This window comes from Triticum urartu, chromosome 4, assembly GCF_003073215.2.
Source record: "Triticum urartu cultivar G1812 chromosome 4, Tu2.1, whole genome shotgun sequence".
NCBI classification, from domain to species: Eukaryota; Viridiplantae; Streptophyta; class Magnoliopsida; order Poales; family Poaceae; genus Triticum; species Triticum urartu.
The window spans coordinates 591,251,830-591,262,522 of NC_053025.1; positions in this window are offsets into that span (position 1 = coordinate 591,251,830).

Genomic DNA, 10,693 nt, shown 5'->3' on the forward strand with positions numbered 1-10,693 from the left:
AGGAGGACGTGCTAAAGTTGAGAGAGGCTAAGTTCTTGACCGCTGAAATTTCGCATAGGTTGCCTGCTCAAAGGCAGGCTATTCCCAGTCCCCAGCCCGGTGAGAGCGTGGTGTTCATGTCTCACTTCCTTCGAGGGTTAGGCTTCCCGATGGATCCCTTCGTGAGGGGGCTGCTGTTTTATTACGGGCTGGAGTTTCATGACTTAGCTCCGGAGTCCATCCTCCACATTTCCTCATTCATCGTTGTGTGCGAAGCGTTCCTTCATGTTACTCCTCACTTCGGATTATGGCTCAAGACTTTTGGAGTGGAGCCGAAGATGATCGAGGGACGGCAGGCAGAGTGCGGAAGCGCTGTCATAAGTAAGAATGCGGATGCTCCATGGCCCGAGGGCTCCTTTCAAGAGGAGCTCGGCTTGTGGCAACGAGAATGGTTCTATATCACCGCTCCCAGGAGCGCCAAGTGGGCGGCGCCTCCTGCCTTTCGCTCGGGTCCCCCATCACGGCTAGCGTCATGGGCCAACAAAGGATTAGATTGGGGGTTATCCAAAGATGTGCCCTTGTTGCAGGGCCGCATCAGGGATCTCTTAGAAAGAGACCTCAACCTGGTCAAGGTGACGCAGGTCATGCTGATTCGCCGAACACTGCCCGGCAAACGTCGCTCCCTTCGTTTGTGGGAGTTTAATCCGGAGGGACCACGAGCTCTCCATCATTTTATGGGCGCAACGCCCGTGGAGATGTATAAACTGTTCTTCAGATCACAAATGATGTGTCCGGATTTGACCGAGGACGCAGGCCTAAGCTGCAATCGCCCGGATACCGAAGTAAGTAACCTTGTGCCCGGACCTACTATCCATATAATCGTCATAAACTTGCCCCTAAAGGAGCTGTCCTTTTAAACAGGAGTGGATAGCGAAGGCAAAGCTGATCAGGTGTCCGGCTCCCCTTCCCGAAACCAGGCCGGATCCCGTGCTTGTCAGGATGTTGAAGATAATGCCTTTGGAGGGAAGTAAGGGGAAGGACAAGGGAACTATGGCCTCCTCGAAGGAGGCTGCTCCGAAGGGAGGAACCGACAATTCTTCTCCCAAGGGGAAGAAGAGGGCCACCTCTGACGACCCAGAGACCATGGCCCCGAAGCGGGGGAGAAAATCCTCGTCAGAGGGTCCGACGTCGGGGAGTTCCTCGGCCGAACAACGCCCTCAAAGGGATCAGCCCTCCAGCGAGCCGTAAGTAGAGAGAGGTTTTCCTTTTGAGGGATGAGAGAAATCCTTGATTTATATCTGAGAAGATTAACCGAAATTTTACCTTGTAGCTCGGACCTCAGCTCTTCTCAGCAGAGCTCGTCTTCGGGGGATCTTCTTCTGGAGATGATGGAGAGCGGGACGCCTCCCCCTGCCGTACCACCTAGCGAGGCGGGCGACCCTGAGGTGTCATCGCGGAGGGTTTCTCTGAATCCGGCAGGGGCGGAAGATAGCTATGTGGCCCCCCAAGGCTCTCCGCATCTGGCCTTCAAAAGAGGCCATAGGACAAGTCCGGCACCGTCTGGTGCTCGGCCGGAGGAGCAAAAGATTCTGCTGGGGCGAGCTTCCATCTTAGAGGAGCACCGTGCATTGATGGGCACGGTGATTGAAAGGATTTCATCCGCAGAAAACGGATTGCATGAGGCCGTCAAAAGTTTACTGACGGGTTTTGAGGTACATTAGATAATGTACACTTTTGTCAGTTGCGCATAAGTAAGGTGCGCCCTGTGTAGATAGTAGCCCCTGAGACTTTGCGCGTTGTCAAGAAATGACGGCAAGCAGAGGATCATAATCCCAGGTCTAAGATGTCGCCTTGGAATGTAGGTGGCGAGGTGTCCGGAATCAAGCCAAACTGATGATGTGGCCGAACTAAAGCGGCAACTGGACGTGGCAGATGCCGACATCGCGCTTGTCAACAAGCGGCTTGATGAGTCTCAAGGTATGTAATTCTTTGGGCGGCATCAGGTAAGAGGAGCTTCATGCCAGTGTCTTACAATGTGTGTGCTCGACGCAAATGGTACGGCCGCCGTGGAGAATCTTAGGGCAGAACTTGCCCGAGCTAAGGAGCAAGCCAGAAAAAAGCGATGCGGCTGCCGAGAAGGCCCTTGAAGAGCTGAGAGACGAACAGGCTTCTCATTGCCGAAGCAAGGAGGAAATGGCCGAGATGGCCGAAAAGTTAAAAAGCGCTACAGACCGTTGCAGACTTCTTGAAAAAGAAGACCAGGCGAAACAGACAGACTTAGAGAAGGCCGTTGCCAATGCCAAGGACGCGCGCTCTGCGATGAGAGCTGCGAAGGAGGAGCTGCGTCAGGCCGAACAGATTGCGGCTGGAAAGCCCTTTATGCTGCGAAGGAAATTTTGTGATCCGAAGTTTGCTCCGTTGGACCGGATGTGGAGTGTGGAGGATACCTATCTGGACTTGGCAGCAAGTGCTGCTGATGCGACCGAACACTTTCAAGATCAGAAAGAACGCGAAGTGGAAAAGCTTTTCTGGTCGCAGTTTCACAATCCAGAGCGTCCACTGGCAGTGGATGATCGTTTGGCTCAATGGGCCGAACTGAATAGGTTGTTTGGACTCGCCATGAAGTACGTCATGGGTCACCTGTGGCCGGGGAGATCGGAGCCGAAGAGTTATTTCAGCTTGGTGCAGCAATTCCTTGACGCGGTGCCGCGTATAAATGCAATGAAGAGGTCAGCATGCATAGAGGGCGCTAGGATGGCTCTTGCCCGTGTTAAGACATACTGGGCAGAGATGGAGACCACCGTTGTTGCGTCCCGAGATTCGGACAAAAGCCGAGTACCCTCCGAGCACTATTTTCAGGAAGTTCTTGAAGGCGCTCGTGTAATAGAGACGCAGTGCCCGAAAGATGCTATGTTATGATAGCATATGTATTTATAAAGTAATATTTTGATAAACTGTAGTGGCCTTTTTTATACTTGTGCCTCCAAGTATTGGGAACACCTCCTGTGCGGCCGTTTTAAGATATATATATATATATATAATCTGAAAGATGGCAGTCGTTGGCTTCAGCCCCCACGCACATAGTGCGAGGGTGCTCGCAGAAGACGCATTTTCACACTTAACTCAACGTCTTGGTCCTACAAAGGAGATGATAGCGCAGCGGGCCAGGCAACCGGACTATAATGCTTTAACACTTTCACTTAGCCATAGGAGTTTGACAATGAGACTCTTTAGGTAGCTCCTTGGTGGCAACTGCGCTCGTCCGAATTCGGGGCGCGTATGTGCCTGACTGGGAAGCGGCCCTTCGTTAAAGCGGAGGAATCCGATAGATTCCGATAGGTCATCGAGTGGCTGACCAGTCTCACGCTACATCATGACAGTCAGTTTTCGGCTTTCTCTATTGAGGTGCTCGCCCGGCCGAACCGGGGGCACAATCGCAGTAGTTCTCCTGGTGCTACCTTAGCCGATAGAGCGGAACGTAAGGTAGCCGAACTCAGGAGCCGGCCAACCCAACATTTGACCAAAGACATGATTCGGAGCTGATGCATATAATGCCAAAACTCGCGACGCCGAACACTCCCTAAGGTGTTCGGTCTTTATGAGTGCGAGCGAAACAACACTCTTTATTAAAAAAGCCCCTAGTGTCCAGGTACGTGCAAAAATTCTGACATGGCCACATGCCAAGACGCCAGCCTCCTCCTTGGTTATATCAGAAAGAAAAAACCAGGGGATGTGTAGCAACAAGAGACAGTAAAAGAGGTTTACACAGGGTCTTAATCTAAAAAGAATCCTTTAGGACGGGTCCCTAGTGCACGTTTGCGCCTGTGTCTCCGTTGTGCCGTGTCCTGGACGGGCGCCGCACGACGTTCATCTGTAAAAGAGAGGAACTGAGTGGAAAACGGGTCGTGCCGAAAAAAGTTTAAAATAAGCAAAGTATAAAGTAAGATATATACGCTTGAGCTTTATTGTCTCTTATTGTATATGCGTGGAGCCCCTAGTGCGGGGGTATATGGCTTCTAGGCCTGCATCAATGATGATTTTGCACCGAACTCGTCCATCCGCGTTCGTGGTCTTGAATGACTTATTTCGAAGTTTCTTTTGGCCGGTGAGGCCATTTTGCTGTGGGGCTATCAAAGCGGCCGCACAGTCCTCCGCTTGGGGAGGCGCACTTTAGTGCTTCCCCTTCAAAGAGATGATGCCTCGTGGACCGGGCATCTTAAGCGTAAGAGATGCATAGTGCGGTATTGTGTTAAAGCGAGCGAAAGCTTCGCGTCCCAGTAGTGCTTGAAAGCGACTTGAGAACGGGACGATATGGAAGGTCAGCTTTTCGCGGCGGAGGTTATCGGCAGAGCTGAATATGACTTCGAGCCGGAGAAAACCCATACAATGGGTGTCCGGACCAGGTATTACCCCTTGAAAGGAGGTTTTGCTGCGGCGGATTCTTGCTGGGTTTATTCCCATATGTTGGATCATATCCTGATATATCAGGTTTAGTCCACTGCCGCCGTCCATAAGGACATTTGAAAACTGGAGTCCGCCAATTATTGGATCGAGTATCAAGGCAGTCCATCCTACATTCTTGATATTCCTAGAATAATCTAGCTGATCGAAGATGATCGGTTTTGACAACCAGTGGCAGGACCCTTTGGGCCGTGTGGTGCGTACCTTTACGGGCGCCGCACGTTTTGTTATGTGAAGTGAGTTCACTGTTTTTACTTCTTGTGGGAAGTTCTTTTGTTTCCTGGTGCTCTGCTTTTGGGGTTCGTCCTCGTCTTCGCTTGGTGTGTCGAGCCCCTTGTGTTCGGCATTGAGTCTGCCGGATTGTTTGAAAACCCAACAGTCTCTGTGGGTATGGTTAGCAGGCTTCCCGGGAGTACTGTGTATCTGACATATCCTGTCCAGGATTTTACTTAGGTTGGATGGATCGTCCCTGTTATCCTGGGGGGCGATTTTTCCTGATTTTGTCGTGAGCCTTTGAATCCGGCATTGACTGCCGTGCTCTTCCGACTTTTGTCCTTAGTCCAGCGACGGTCCTTGTTGCGTCGCGGTTTTCCTTTTCCATCCCTAGTTTCGGATGTACTTGGGTCGCTGGGGCTGCACCTTGCCAACCAGTTGTCCTCCCCTGCACAAAAGCGGGTCATGAGGCTTGTTAGTGCGGCCATTGTTCTTGGCTTTTCTTGGCCGAGGTGTCTGGCGAGCCATTCGTCTCGGACGTTATGCCTGAAAGCTGCTAAGGCTTCGGCGTCCGGACAGTCAACTATCTGATTATTTTTAGTGAGGAATCTATTCCAGAACTGCCGAGCTGATTCTCCGGGTTGTTGAGTTATGTGACTACGATCGTCTGCATCCGGAGGGCGGACATAGGTCCCTTGAAAGTTTGCTCGGAAAGCATCCTCGAGCTCTTCCCAGCTTCCAATTGTGTTTTCGGGAAGGCTTTTAAGCCAACGCCGGGCTGGCCCTTTAAGCTTAAGGGGTAGATATTTTATGGCGTGGAGATCATCTCCTCTAGCCATGTGTATGTGGAGGATATAATCCTCGATCCAGACTCCAGGGTCTGTTGTTCCATCATATGCCTCTATGTTTACGGGTTTGAATCCCTCTGGGAATTCATAGTCCAGGACCTCATCGGTGAAACATATGGGGTGTGCGGCGCCCCTATTTGGGTGTGTCGGATTCTGATGATGGCTTCATAGCGTTGCTTATGAGAGCTTGCTTTCTTGGCCCATAAATGGACCTGACTGGGCGATGATGCAAATCCTTAGGTGGGTCGCATGCCGATTTAGGTGCGGCGCCGCTTGCCGCTTTATGGGGTCGTCTATCCGACCGTGTGGCTTTTTCATTTTTTGAATGCGAGGGCTCTAGGGCCTCTTCGCCGAATTCAGGCAGTAGCTTTCTTTTCGGATAGCTTTTAGTGCGGCGACTGTCGCCGTACTTATCTGTGGTGTTGATTATTTTGCTCCATCTAATCCGGAGTGCGTCTTCCGCTGTTTTTAGCTTCCGCTTCTGCTTCTTTAGGCTGCGTGCAGTTGCAACGAGCCTCTCGTGGAGGTTCTTCTGCTCCATAGGTTTATTCGGCGTGAGGTCGTCCGGAATGCCGTTTTCGCCGGAGGAGGGATGTTCGGTTTCTCTATCCGTGTTGCCCTGTTCGGACGGTTGCTCTAAGGCCTGCTCGTCGTCTACCGGCTCGTCCTGCTCTATGGCTGGGTTTTTGTTGAGGCGGGGCTTGGGTCGGCGTTTACGCCGATGCTTTGATTGCTTTTCGGGGGGTCGATCTCCCGTCCCATCCCCCTTTTCCTCATTGTCGCTTCCTTTAGGGGTATCCACCATGCACACATTGTGAGATGAGGTGGCTGTCCAATGCCCTATGGGCGTTGGTTCGTCGGTATCTCCTGCATCGTCATCCATGATGTCGATGTCTCCGGAGTCGAAGTTGAGCACGTCGTTTAAATTGTCGACAGTGGCTACCAAGTGGGTGGTGGGCGGGCTTTGAATTTCTTCATCGTCCGTATCCCATCCTCGTTGACCGTAGTTCGGCCAGGGCTCTCCTGATAAGGAGAGAGTCTTGAGAGAGTTCAGGATATCGCCACAAGGCGAGTGCTGAAAGATGTCTGCGGCGGTGAACTCCATTATCGGTGCCCAATGGGATTCGATTGGCAGGGGCGCGGGGGGTTCGGAGTCCGGGGAGGAGTCCGGATCCTCGGAGTCACGGGTCGTGCAGAGTGCGGGGCTAGCGTTCGGCTCGATCGCTTTCGGGATCGCAGCCCCCGAGGTGACGTCCAACCGTTCATCCTCAATTGGTGCAATAGGCTCCGAGTTAGTGGTCGGAGCCGATGTGTGTGCGGCCTCCAGGACACTGTCCGGGGGCAGAGCTAGATCATGCCCCTCGAGATAGTGCGGCGCGCTTGGCCGTGGCTCGAGCCCGTCGAAGATCAAGTCTCCGCGGATGTCAGCCGTGTAGTTTAAGCTTCCAAACCTGACTTGATGGCCAGGGGCGTAGCTTTCGATCTGCTCCAAGTGGCCGAGCGAATTGGCCCGCAGAGCGAAGCCGCCGAAGACGAAGATCTGTCCGGGGAGAAAAGTCTCACCCTGGACCATATCGTTGTTGATGATCAAAGGAGCCATCGGGCCTAAAGGCGACGACACAGAGGAACTCTCAATGAAAGCACCAATGTCGGTGTCAAAACAGGCGGATCTCGGGTAGTGGGTCCCGAACTGTGCGTCTAGGTCGGATGGTAACAGGAGGCAGGGAATATGATGTTTTACCCAGGTTCGGGCCCTCTTGATGGAGGTAAAACCCTACGTCCTGCTTGATTAATATTGATGACATGGGTAGTACAAGAGTAGATCTACCACGAGATCAAGGAGGCTAAACCCTAGAAGCTAGCCTATGGTATGATTGTTGTATATGGAGTTGATTGCCTATGGACTACAACCCTCCGGTTTATATAGACACCGGATAGGGTTACACAGAGTCGGTTACAATGGTAGGAGATCTTGAATATCCGCATCGCCAAGCTTGCCTTCCACGCCAAGGAAAGTCCCATCCGGACACGGGACGAAGTCTTCAATCTTGTATCTTCATAGTCCAGGAGTCCGGCTGAAGGTATAGTCCGGCTACCCGAACACCCCCTAATCCAGGACTCCCTCAGTGGACCTCCACGCAGGGCCACGTGGAGGGCCTTTAGTCCCGGTTCGTATAAGAACCGGGACTAAAGGGGGGGCTTTAGTAACGACCCTTTAGTCCCGGTTCCAGAACCGGGACTAAAGGCCCTTATGAACCAGGACAAATGGCTCTTTTTTCTACTAGTGATCTAAAATACACAATCATTTACAAGTTTAGATATTTATATTCACTTGCACCAAAGGTAGGAAATCATACAATCTAGAAATATCTATGCAGATTTTTTTTCAAGGACATGCTTTAGAGTTAATTACGAAGATTTCAATGATACTACAATGGACAAAATACATGCATATACCATCTGATTTGTATATGTAGGCACATACTTGTCCCCCTCCCCTTCATATTTAGGGGGGATTAATGTGGTGAAACATTTTTCAATAGTAATTGTATCAACAGGAGAAACAACTAACATAATTAAAAAACACTATTTAAATTTACTGCAATTATATTCGCTACATTTGTTGAAAATCCACGCTATTAAATTTGTGGAAGTATATTTGTGACTATGATAATAGCACATTTTGAAATAGGATACATTATATCTAACAAACAACTAGAAGTATATTCGCAACTAAATATTATAGAATTATCTACCAAATAAATTGCATCATAATATCTCTTTGTTAAGTGTAATAGTGAACTATATCGGTTAAGATCATATTGTACATTGATAGAACTTTGTGTCATTTAATTGAACTCAGGATGGGCACAGTCTGGTCGAGTCCTTGGTCAAGCTGACCATCGACCACCCGTGAGCTAGCTAGATATCGCACCGAACTGGCAGTCGAGTGAGATAAAATTGCTAGGACCAATCTGGCCATACTTCGGCTCACAAGCTCATCCAACGAAAAATATATAGGATCAACAGTAGCACTATACAGTTTTGGTGCCATTTTTCATTTTGAAAGCAAATGGATTAACAACATATTCATGAGCTAAATTTGTACATTTAGCATGTTATGTTGCAAAAGAGGGTCAAACTGATGAAAAAGAAACATGTTTTGGTACAAAAGATTTTGGAACGAAACAAATATGACATAAGAAAGTTTGGACGAAATTTCCTTTGAATTTTGAACATAAAAAATTCAATTTTTTACGACACCAGTAGCACAAATATCATATATGGAAACATGAATTCATATCCATTATCAAGTGGCACAATTACAAACTTACAATGAAAATTCATAGTTCATGACAATTGACAAGTTCACATGACAAGAAAAATAGCACAACTGTTCCACATCAAAAAAATGAAAGAGAGAGTGAGCAACATTCACATAACAAGATCACTTTGACATCCATCTCCAAACTAGCAAGAGAAACATCCACAATTCCATATGATGAATGTCTAGAAGCAAGAATAATTGTCGTTAATAAGTTGGGGGGTCATATAACAAGTGAAGAAACATGTTGATATAATAATTACCAATTTTTTCTATCCTCTACACTCTTGGGTAACTTGATTTTCTCAACACCATCCTCATCCCTCGGCTAAAATTTTGAAAGTCAGACAGATGATCACATCACATACAATAAAAATCACATCACATACAATAAACAAAAGAGTGATAATGTGAGAAAAAGATAGAGAACATACGGCATTCAAGTATCTATGTTCACCTTTAATATTACTTGCGCCACACACCAATGCGTCCACCATAAACGTTTCTAGAGGACTCCTAGAGTCATCTAATATCGCACAAGTAGACAAATCTAAGTTCAAGGGTGACAAGCTCACAAGTTCATATACAAATTTAAAGATTACTAGTTGACATACCTAAAATCGTTCCACATGTGTTAAAAGTTCATTCCAATGACACAGAGGTACCTGGGATAGTTAAGAACCTTCTTGCTATATTTGCCATCAATGGTAACTAACTGGATTCATATTCTACCACCCGAAAAGATCAAAACTACCGGTGATTTACTCATTGTCATCCTCTAGACAGTCTGTCAACTCACTCTTTCATATTATTGTTGATGTGGCCAATAAGGAGGACTTGAATGCAGCTTGATGAGGCATTAGGATGGTAGGGATGATACTAGACTTGGATGATGATACACTTTCTCCTTTTCTAGCTAGCTTATCTTGGGAAAGACACTTGTCATACAAGGTCTCCAACTCTTTTTCCACAACTGAGATCTCATTTTTACTTGTCTCCTCACCATAAATTTGCATAAAGGCTCATTCCATGTATTTCATCTTCTACCTTAGATAGAAGACGGTTGCAAGCACCATGACATTGTTCTTTTCTTTCGGATACTAGTTGACTTTGTCCATCATTACATTACAAAAAATTGACTTGTAGTGTTTATTTTTATTTGCCATTTGGTTGTCTTAATGTAATCTCGATGTGTGGTCAGAATATTTTTGAATTGCGATATGTTTGTCCCCAAAATATAGTTGTCACCAAATTCAAAGACTCGAGCCATGGTTTTGATAAGTTCAAACATCTTCGACTCATCGTTTGTCGCCTCCCTGATAGTTGGTATAAGAAGGCGCATAAAAGGTCAATGCTTCCCTATATTGACAAACAATGCTAATCATCGTATAGGTTGAACTCCACCATATTCGAAAATTTAGGTGCAAATGGTGACCAACCTTCACACCCAAGCTCTTGCAAGCCACAAAAAATGAGTGGATGCGATAAGGTGAATTCTTGGGGTATTTTGTGGTCCCTCTTAACCTTTATATCAAAAAGGTCATGACATATGTCCCATATTGTACCACCAAGTTGTTTATGTGTGTGCAACAACGTACATGGAAATATCAGGGTTCGAACCATGTAACTATACAAAAATAGCTCACATATGAGTAAAAAAGTTATGCATGCAAATAAAAAATGCAGATTCAAGTAAAAACAACATGCATATAAGTAAAAGTACCGAACATTCAAGTAAAAACAGTATGCATGCAAGAAAAACAATACACATTCAACTTAAAACAACACACATGTGTCATGTCCATACCTCTTCGGACGACAAACTTCGCCATCAAACTGTTGACCGCACCATGATTGTTTGAAGCAT